Below are 11840 nucleotides of genomic sequence, written 5' to 3' on the forward strand. Positions count from 1 at the left end.
AGGACCCTTTTTGTTTTCTGCTGGCAAACGCTAATTGGTTCCACCTGGAGTCAAATCCTCCACACATTCGAGTTTTCTAGGAAGAAAGCTTCAGAAACCTGAGAAAACATGATATTTCTTTCTTTAAACATGACATTGGATGCATTGGCCAAACAGGAAGATTGTGCTTTCCTCCAAAACCACTTTCACGGTGATTTTTTGGTTAAATTTCACTTCAAAACTACAACAATTTGTCCAGATACTCCCGGATGAAAACAAAACTATCTGGTGTGTTGTGGCTATCTCAATCCCAGAGCTTGCTACAGCCTCTGTGTGTGTTTGTGTTTTCTGGACATTCTCTATGGACTTTACGGTTTTAAATGCATTTTAGCAGGACCCTTTTTGTTTTCTGCTGGCAAACGCTAATTGGTTCCACCTGGAGTCAAATACTCCGCACATTCGAGTTTTCTAGGAAGAAAGCTTCAGAAACCTGAGAAAACATGATATTTCTTTCTGTAAACATGACATTGGATGCATTTGCCGAACAGGAAGATTGTGCTTTTCTCCAAATCCACTTTCACGGTGATTTTTTGGTTAAATTTCACTTCAAAACTACAACAATTTGTCCAGATACTCCTGGATGAAAACAAAACTATCTGGTGTGTTGTGGCTATCTCAATCCCAGATCTTGCTACAGCCTCTGTGTTTGTTTGTGTTTCTGGACATTCTCTATGGACTTTGCAGTTTTGAATGCATTTTAGCATGTAAGTTTTTGTTTTTAGCTACCAAACACTAATTGGTTCCACCTGGAGTCAAATCCTCCACACATTCAAGTTTTCTAGGAAGAAAGCTTCAAAAACCTGAGAAAACATGATATTTTTTTCTTTAAACATGACATTGGATGCATTGGGCGAACAGGAAGATTGTGCTTTTCTCCAAATCCACTTTTACGGTGATTTTTGGTTAAATTTCACTTCAAACTACAACAATTTGTCCAGATACTCCTGGATGAAAACAAAACTATCTGGTGTGTTGTGGCTATCTCAATCCCAGATCTTACTACAGCCTCTGTGTTTGTTTGTGTTTTCTGTACATTCTCAATGGACTTCACGGTTTTGAATGCATTTTAGCATGTAAGTTTTTGTTTTTAGCTGCCAAACGCTAATTGGTTCCACCTGGAGTCAAATCCTCCACACATTCGAGTTTTCTAGGAAGAAAGCTTCAGAAACCTGAGAAAACATGACATTTGTATTTGTAAACATGACATTGGATGCAGTTGCCGAACAGGAAGATTGTGCTTTTCTCCAAAACCACTTTCACGGTGATTTTTTGGTTAAATTTCACATCAAAACTACAACAATTTGTCCAGATACTCCTGGATGAAAACAAAATTATCTGGTGTGTTGTGGCTACCTCAATCCCAGCTCTTGCTACAGCCTCTGTGTTTGTTTGTGTTTTCTGGACATTCTCTATGGACTTTACGGTTTTGAATGCATTTTAGCATGTAACTTTTTGTTTTTAGCTGCCAAACGCTAATTGGTTCCAAATGGAATCAAATCCTCCACACATTCGAGTTTTCTAGGAAGAAAGCTTCAGAAACCTGAGAAAACATGATATTTGTATTTCTAAACATGACATTGGATGCATTTGCCGAACAGGAAGATTGTGCTTTTCTCCAAAACCACTTTCACGGTGATTTTTTGGTTAAATTTCACTTCAAAACTACAACAATTTCTCCAGATACTCCCGGATGAAAACAAAACTATCTGGTGTGTTGTGGTTATCTCAATCCTACATCTTGCTACAGCCTCTCTGTGTGTTTGTGTTTTCTGGACATTCTCTATGGACTTTACGGTTTGGAATGCATTTTAGCAGGACCCTTTTTGTTTTCTGCTGGCAAACGCTAATTGGTTCCACCTGGAGTCAAATACTCCGCACATTCGAGTTTTCTAGGAAGAAAGCTTCAGAAACCTGAGAAAACATGATATTTCTTTCTTTAAACATGACATTGGATGCATTGGCCAAACAGGAAGATTGTGCTTTCCTCCAAAACCACTTTCACGGTGATTTTTTGGTTAAATTTCACTTCAAAACTACAACAATTTGTCCAGATACTCCCGGATGAAAACAAAACTATCTGGTGTGTTGTGGCTATCTCAATCCCAGATCTTGCTACAGCCTCTGTGTGTGTTTGTGTTTTCTGGACATTCTCTATGGACTTTACGGTTTTGAATGCATTTTAGCAGGACCCTTTTTGTTTTCTGCTGGCAAACGCTAATTGGTTCCACCTGGAGTCAAATACTCCGCACATTCGAGTTTTCTAGGAAGAAAGCTTCAGAAACCTGAGAAAACATGATATTTCTTTCTTTAAACATGACATTGGATGCATTGGCCAAACAGGAAGATTGTGCTTTTCTCCAAATCCACTTTCACGGTGATTTTTTTGGTTAAATTTAACTTCAAAACTACAACAATTTGTCCAGATACTCCTGGATGAAAACAAAACTCTCTGGTGTGTTGTGGCTATCTCAATCCCAGATCTTGCTACAGCCTCTGTGTGTGTTTGTGTTTTCTGGACATTCTCTATGGACTTTACGGTTTTGAATGCATTTTAGCAGGACCCTTTTTGTTTTCTGCTGGCAAACGCTAATTGGTTCCAAATGGAATCAAATACTCCACACATTCGAGTTTTCTAGGAAGAAAGCTTCAGAAACCTGAGAAAACATGACATTTGTATTTGTAAACATGGCATTGGATGCAGTTGCCGAACAGGAAGATTATGCTTTTCTCCAAAACCACTTTCACTGTGATTTTTTGGTTAAATTTCACTTCAAAACTACAACAATTTGTCCAGATACTCCTGGATGAAAACAAAATTATCTGGTGTGTTGTGGCTATCTCAATCCCAGATCTTGCTACAGCCTCTGTGTGTGTTTGTGTTTTCTGGACATTCTCTATGCACTTTACAGTTTTGAATGCATTTCAGCATGTAACTTTTGTTTTTAGCTTCCTAATTCTAATTGGTTCCACCTGGAGTCAAATCCTCCACACATTCGAGTTTTCTAGGAAGAAAGCTTCAGAAACCTGAGAAAACATGATATTTCTTTCTTTAAACATGACATTGGATGCATTTGCCGAACAGGAAGATTGTGCTTTTCTCCAAATCCACTTTCACGGTGATTTTTTGGTTAAATTTCACTTCAAAACTACAACAATTTGTCCAGATACTCCTGGATGAAAACAAAATTATCTGGTGTGTTGTGGCTATCTCAATCCCAGATCTTGCTACAGCCTCTGTGTGTGTTTGTGTTTTCTGGACATTCTCTATGGACTTTACAGTTTTGAATGCATTTCAGCATGTAAGTTTTGCTTTTAGCTTCCTAATTCTAATTGGTTCCACCTGGTGTCAAATCCTCCACACATTCGAGTTTTCTAGGAAGAAAGCTTCAGAAACCTGAGAAAACATGACATTTGTATTTGTAAACATGACATTGGATGCAGTTGCCGAACAGGAAGATTGTGCTTTTCTCCAAAACCACTTTCACGGTGATTTTTTGGTTAAATTTCACATCAAAACTACAACAATTTGTCCAGATACTCCTGGATGAAAACAAAATTATCTGGTGCTTTCTAGCTATCTCAATCCCAGATCTTGCTACAGCCTCTGTGTGTGTTTGTGTTTTCTGGACATTCTCTATGGACTTTACGGTTTTGAATGCATTTTAGCAGGACCCTTTTTGTTTTCTGCTGGCAAACGCTAATTGGTTCCACCTGGAGTCAAATCCTCCACACATTCGAGTTTTCTAGGAAGAAAGCTTCAGAAACCTGAGAAAACATGATATTTCTTTCTTTAAACATGACATTGGATGCATTGGCCAAACAGGAAGATTGTGCTTTCCTCCAAAACCACTTTCACGGTGATTTTTTGGTTAAATTTCACTTCAAAACTACAACAATTTGTCCAGATACTCCCGGATGAAAACAAAACTATCTGGTGTGTTGTGGCTATCTCAATCCCAGAGCTTGCTACAGCCTCTGTGTGTGTTTGTGTTTTCTGGACATTCTCTATGGACTTTACGGTTTTAAATGCATTTTAGCAGGACCCTTTTTGTTTTCTGCTGGCAAACGCTAATTGGTTCCACCTGGAGTCAAATACTCCGCACATTCGAGTTTTCTAGGAAGAAAGCTTCAGAAACCTGAGAAAACATGATATTTCTTTCTGTAAACATGACATTGGATGCATTTGCCGAACAGGAAGATTTTGCTTTTCTCCAAATCCACTTTCACGGTGATTTTTTGGTTAAATTTCACTTCAAACTACGACAATTTGTCCAGATACTCCTGGATGAAAACAAAACTATCTGGTGTGTTGTGGCTATCTCAATCCCAGATCTTGCTACAGCCTCTGTGTTTGTTTGTGTTTTCCGTACATTCTCAATGGACTTCACGGTTTTGAATGCATTTTAGCATGTAAGTTTTTGTTTTTAGCTGCCAAACGCTAATTGGTTCCACCTGGAGTCAAATCCTCCACACATTCGAGTTTTCTAGGAAGAAAGCTTCAGAAACCTGAGAAAACATGACATTTTTATTTGTAAACATGACACTGGATGCATTGGCCAAACAGGAAGATTGTGCTTTTCTCCAAAACCACTTTCACGGTGATTTTTTGGTTAAATTTCACATCAAAACTACAACAATTTGTCCAGAAACTCCTGGATGAAAACAAAATTATCTGGTGTGTTGTGGCTACCTCAATCCCAGCTCTTGCTACAGCCTCTGTGTTTGTTTGTGTTTTCTGGACATTCTCTATGGACTTTACGGTTTTGAATGCATTTTAGCATGTAAATTTTGTTTTTAGCTGCCAAACGCTAATTGGTTCCAAATGGAATCAAATCCTCCACACATTCGAGTTTTCTAGGAAGAAAGCTTCAGAAACCTGAGAAAACATGATATTTGTATTTCTAAACATGACATTGGATGCATTTGCCGAACAGCAAGATTGTGCTTTTCTCCAAAACCACTTTCACGGTGATTTTTTGGTTAAATTTCACTTCAAAACTACAACAATTTGTCCAGATACTCCCGGATTAAAACAAAACTATCTGGTGTGTTGTGGCTATCTCAATCCCAGATCTTGCTACAGCCTCTCTGTGTGTTTGTGTTTTCTGGACATTCTCTATGGACTTTCCAGTTTTGAATGCATTTTAGCATGTAAGTTTTTGTTTTTTGCTGCCAAACGCTAATTGGTTCCACCTGGAGTCAAATCCTCCACACATTCGAGTTTTCTATGAAGAAAGCTTCAGAAACCTGAGAAAACATGATATTTGTATTTCTAAACATGACATTGGATGCATTTGCCGAACAGGAAGATTGTGCTTTTCTCCAAAACCACTTTCACGGTGATTTTTTGGTTAAATTTCACATCAAAACTACAACAATTTGTCCAGATACTCCTGGATGAAAACAAAATTATCTGGTGTGTTGTGGCTACCTCAATCCCAGCTCTTGCTACAGCCTCTGTGTTTGTTTGTGTTTTCTGGACATTCTCTATGGACTTTACGGTTTTGAATGCATTTTAGCATGTAACTTTTTGTTTTTAGCTGCCAAACGCTAATTGGTTCCAAATGGAATCAAATACTCCACACATTCGAGTTTTCTAGGAAGAAAGCTTCAGAAACCTGAGAAAACATGACATTTGTATTTGTTAACATGGCATTGGATGCAGTTGCCGAACAGGAAGATTATGCTTTTCTCCAAAACCACTTTCAGGGTGATTTTTTGGTTAAATTTCACTTCAAAACTACAACAATTTGTCCAGATACTCCTGGATGAAAACAAAATTATCTGGTGTGTTGTGGCTATCTCAATCCAAGATCTTCCTACAGCCTCTGTGTGTGTTTCTGTTTTCTGGACATTCTCTATGCACTTTACAGTTTTGAATGCATTTCAGCATGTAAGTTTTGTTTTTAGCTTCCTAATTCTAATTGGTTCCACCTGGAGTCAAATCCTCCACACATTCGAGTTTTCTAGGAAGAAAGCTTCAGAAACCTGAGAAAACATGATATTTCTTTCTTTAAACATGACATTGGATGCATTTGCCGAACAGGAAGATTGTGCTTTTCTCCAAATCCACTTTCACGGTGATTTTTTGGTTAAATTTCACTTCAAAACTACAACAATTTGTCCAGATACTCCTGGATGAAAACAAAATTATCTGGTGCTTTCTAGCTATCTCAATCCCAGATCTTGCTACAGCCTCTGTGTGTGTTTGTGTTTTCTGGACATTCTCTATGGACTTTACGGTTTTGAATGCATTTTAGCAGGACCCTTTTTGTATTCTGCTGGCAAACGCTAATTGGTTCCACCTGGAGTCAAATACTCCGCACATTCGAGTTTTCTAGGAAGAAAGCTTCAGAAACCTGAGAAAACATGACATTTATATTTGTAAACATGACATTGGCTGCATTTGCCGAACAGGAAGATTGTGCTTTTCTCCAAAACCACTTTCACGGTGATTTTTTGGTTAAATTTCACTTCAAACTACGACAATTTGTCCAGATACTCCTGGATGAAAACAAAACTCTCTGGTGTGTTGTGGCTATCTCAATCCCAGATCTTGCTACAGCCTCTGTGTTTGTTTGTGTTTTCTGGACATTCTCTATGGACTTTCCAGTTTTGAATGCATTTTAGCATGTAAGTTTTTGTTTTTTGCTGCCAAACGCTAATTGGTTCCACCTGGAGTCAAATCCTCCACACATTCGAGTTTTCTAGGAAGAAAGCTTCAGAAACCTGAGAAAACATGATATTTGTATTTCTAAACATGACATTGGATGCATTTGCCGAACAGGAAGATTGTGCTTTTCTCCAAAACCACTTTCACGGTGATTTTTTGGTTAAATTTCACATCAAAACTACAACAATTTGTCCAGATACTCCTGGATGAAAACAAAATTATCTGGTGTGTTGTGGCTACCTCAATCCCAGCTCTTGCTACAGCCTCTGTGTGTGTTTGTGTTTTCTGGACATTCTCTATGGACTTTACGGTTTTGAATGCATTTTAGCATGTAAGTTTTTGTTTTTAGCTGGCAAACGCGAATTGGTTACAACGGGAGTCAAATACTCCACACATTCGAGTTTTCTAGGACAAAAGCTTCAGAAACCTGAGAAAACATGATATTTCTTTCAGTAAACATGACATTGGATGCATTTGCCGAACAGGAAGATTGTGCTTTTCTCCAAATCCACTTTCACGGTGATTTTTTGGTTAAATTTCACTTCAAAGCTACAACAATTTGTCCAGATACTCCTGGATAAAAACAAAACTATCTGGTGTGTTGTGGCTATCTCAATCCCAGATCTTGCTACAGCCTCTGTGTGTGTTTGTGTTTTCTGGACATTCTCTATGCACTTTACAGTTTTGAATGCATTTCAGCATGTAACTTTTGTTTTTAGCTTCCTAATTCTAATTGGTTCCACCTGGAGTCAAATCCTCCACACATTCGAGTTTTCTAGGAAGAAAGCTTCAGAAACCTGAGAAAACATGATATTTCTTACTTTAAACATGACATTGGATGCATTGGCCTAACAGGAAGATTGTGCTTTTCTCCAAATCCACTTTCACGGTGATTTTTTTGGTTAAATTTAACTTCAAAACTACAACAATTTGTCCAGATACTCCTGGATGAAAACAAAACTATCTGGTGTGTTGTGGCTATCTCAATCCCAGATCTTGCTACAGCCTCTGTGTGTGTTTGTGTTTTCTGGACATTCTCTATGGACTTTCCAGTTTTGAATGCATTTTAGCATGTAAGTTTTTGTTTTTAGCTGCCAAACGCTAATTGGTTCCACCTGTAGTCAAATCATCCACACATTCAAGTTTTCTAGGAAGAAAGCTTCAGAAACCTGAGAAAACATGATATTTCTTTCTTTAAACACGACATTGGATACACTGGCCGAACAGGAAGATTGTGCTTTCTCCAAATCCACTTTCACGGTGATTTTTTGGTTAAATTTCACTTCAAAACTACAACAATTTGTCCAGATACTCTGGATAAAAACAAAACTATCTGGTGTGTTGTGGCTATCTCAATCCCAGATCTTGCTACAGCCTCTGTGTTTGTTTGTGTTTTCTGGACATACTCTATGGACTTTACGGTTTTGAATGCATTTTAGCATGTAAGTTTTTGTTTTCAGCTGCCAAACACTAACTGGTTCCACCTGGAGTCAAATCCTAAACACATTCGAGTTTTCTAGGAAGAAAGCTTCAGAAACCTGAGAAAACATGACATTTGTATTTGTAAACATGGCATTGGATGCAGTTGCCGAACAGGAAGATTATGCTTTTCTCCAAAACCACTTTCACGGTGATTTTTTGGTTAAATTTCACTTCAAAACTACAACAATTTGTCCAGATACTCCCGGATTAAAACAAAACTATCTGGTGTGTTGTGGCTATCTCAATCCCAGATCTTGCTACAGCCTCTCTGTGTGTTTGTGTTTTCTGGACATTCTCTATGGACTTTATGGTTTTGAATGCATTTTAGCAGGACCCTTTTTGTTTTCTGCTGGCAAACGCTAATTGGTTCCACCTGGAGTCAAATACTCCGCACATTCGAGTTTTCTAGGAAGAAAGCTTCAGAAACCTGAGATAACATGATATTTCTTTCTTTAAACATGACATTGGATGCATTTGCCGAACAGGAAGATTGTGCTTTTCTACAAATCCACTTTCACGGTGATTTTTTGGTTAAATTTCACTTCAAAACTACAACAATTTGTCCAGATACTCCTGGATGAAAACAAAACTCTCTGGTGTGTTGTGGCTATCTCAATCCCAGATCTTGCTACAGCCTCTGTGTGTGTTTGTGTTTTCTGGACATTCTCTATGGACTTTACGGTTTTGAATGCATTTTAGCATGTAAGTTTTTGTTTTTAGCTGCCAAACACTAATTGGTTCCAAATGGAATCAAATACTCCACACATTCGAGTTTTCTAGGAAGAAAGCTTCAGAAACCTGAGAAAACATGACATTTGTATTTGTAAACATGGCATTGGATGCAGTTGCCGAACAGGAAGATTATGCTTTTCTCCAAAACCACTTTCACGGTGATTTTTTGGTTAAATTTCACTTCAAAACTACAACAATTTGTCCAGATACTCCTGGATGAAAACAAAATTATCTGGTGTGTTGTGGCTATCTCAATCCCAGATCTTGCTACAGCCTCTGTGTGTGTTTGTGTTTTCTGGACATTCTCTATGCACTTTACAGTTTTGAATGCATTTCAGCATGTAAGTTTTGTTTTTAGCTTCCTAATTCTAATTGGTTCCACCTGGAGTCAAATCCTCCACACATTTGAGTTTTCTAGGAAGAAAGCTTCAGAAACCTGAGATAACATGATATTTCTTTCTTTAAACATGACATTGGATGCATTTGCCGAACAGGAAGATTGTGCTTTTCTACAAATCCACTTTCACGGTGATTTTTTGGTTAAATTTCACTTCAAAACTACAACAATTTGTCCAGATACTCCTGGATGAAAACAAAACTATCTGGTGTGTTGTGGCTATCTCAATCCCAGATCTTGCTACAGCCTCTGTGTTTGTTTGTGTTTTCTGGACATTCTCTATGGACTTTACAGTTTTGAATGCATTTCAGCATGTAAGTTTTGTTTTTAGCTTCCTAATTCTAATTGGTTCCACCTGGTGTCAAATCCTCCACACATTCGAGTTTTCTAGGAAGAAAGCTTCAGAAACCTGAGAAAACATGACATTTGTATTTGTAAACATGACATTGGATGCAGTTGCCGAACAGGAAGATTGTGCTTTTCTCCAAAACCACTTTCACGGTGATTTTTTGGTTAAATTTCACATCAAAACTACAACAATTTGTCCAGATACTCCTGGATGAAAACAAAATTATCTGGTGCTTTCTAGCTATCTCAATCCCAGATCTTGCTACAGCCTCTGTGTGTGTTTGTGTTTTCTGGACATTCTCTATGGACTTTACGGTTTTGAATGCATTTTAGCAGGACCCTTTTTGTTTTCTGCTGGCAAACGCTAATTGGTTCCACCTGGAGTCAAATCCTCCACACATTCGAGTTTTCTAGGAAGAAAGCTTCAGAAACCTGAGAAAACATGATATTTCTTTCTTTAAACATGACATTGGATGCATTGGCCAAACAGGAAGATTGTGCTTTCCTCCAAAACCACTTTCACGGTGATTTTTTGGTTAAATTTCACTTCAAAACTACAACAATTTGTCCAGATACTCCCGGATGAAAACAAAACTATCTGGTGTGTTGTGGCTATCTCAATCCCAGATCTTGCTACAGCCTCTGTGTGTGTTTGTGTTTTCTGGACATTCTCTATGGACTTTACGGTTTTGAATGCATTTTAGCAGGACCCTTTTTGTTTTCTGCTGGCAAACGCTAATTGGTTCCACCTGGAGTCAAATACTCCGCACATTCGAGTTTTCTAGGAAGAAAGCTTCAGAAACCTGAGAAAACATGATATTTCTTTCTTTAAACATGACATTGGATGCATTTGCCGAACAGGAAGATTGTGCTTTTCTCCAAATCCACTTTCACGGTGATTTTTTGGTTAAATTTCACTTCAAAACTACAACAATTTGTCCAGATACTCCTGGATGAAAACAAAACTATCTGGTGTGTTGTGGCTATCTCAATCCCAGATCTTGCTACAGCCTCTGTGTTTGTTTGTGTTTCTGCACATTCTCTATGGACTTTGCAGTTTTGAATGCATTTTAGCATGTAAGTTTTTGTTTTTAGCTACCAAACACTAATTGGTTCCACCTGGAGTCAAATCCTCCACACATTCAAGTTTTCTAGGAAGAAAGCTTCAAAAACCTGAGAAAACATGATATTTTTTTCTTTAAACATGACATTGGATGCATTGGGCGAACAGGAAGATTGTGCTTTTCTCCAAATCCACTTTTACGGTGATTTTTGGTTAAATTTCACTTCAAACTACAACAATTTGTCCAGATACTCCTGGATGAAAACAAAACTATCTGGTGTGTTGTGGCTATCTCAATCCCAGATCTTACTACAGCCTCTGTGTTTGTTTGTGTTTTCTGTACATTCTCAATGGACTTCACGGTTTTGAATGCATTTTAGCATGTAAGTTTTTGTTTTTAGCTGCCAAACGCTAATTGGTTCCACCTGGAGTCAAATCCTCCACACATTCGAGTTTTCTAGGTAGAAAGCTTCAGAAACCTGAGAAAACATGACATTTGTATTTGTAAACATGACATTGGATGCAGTTGCCGAACAGGAAGATTGTGCTTTTCTCCAAAACCACTTTCACGGTGATTTTTTGGTTAAATTTCACATCAAAACTACAACAATTTGTACAGATACTCCTGGATGAAAACAAAATTATCTGGTGTGTTGTGGCTACCTCAATCCCAGCTCTTGCTACAGCCTCTGTGTTTGTTTGTGTTTTCTGGACATTCTCTATGGACTTTACGGTTTTGAATGCATTTTAGCATGTAACTTTTTGTTTTTAGCTGCCAAACGCTAATTGGTTCCAAATGGAATCAAATCCTCCACACATTCGAGTTTTCTAGGAAGAAAGCTTCAGAAACCTGAGAAAACATGATATTTGTATTTCTAAACATGACATTGGATGCATTTGCCGAACAGGAAGATTGTGCTTTTCTCCAAAACCACTTTCACGGTGATTTTTTGGTTAAATTTCACTTCAAAACTACAACAATTTCTCCAGATACTCCCGGATGAAAACAAAACTATCTGGTGTGTTGTGGCTATCTCAATCCTACATCTTGCTAGAGCCTCTCTGTGTGTTTGTGTTTTCTGGACATTCTCTATGGACTTTACGGT

This window comes from Oryctolagus cuniculus, chromosome 19 (assembly GCF_051225735.1).
Source record: "Oryctolagus cuniculus isolate XC-2025 breed Fujian yellow rabbit chromosome 19, ASM5122573v1, whole genome shotgun sequence".
Classification (NCBI taxonomy): domain Eukaryota; kingdom Metazoa; phylum Chordata; class Mammalia; order Lagomorpha; family Leporidae; genus Oryctolagus; species Oryctolagus cuniculus.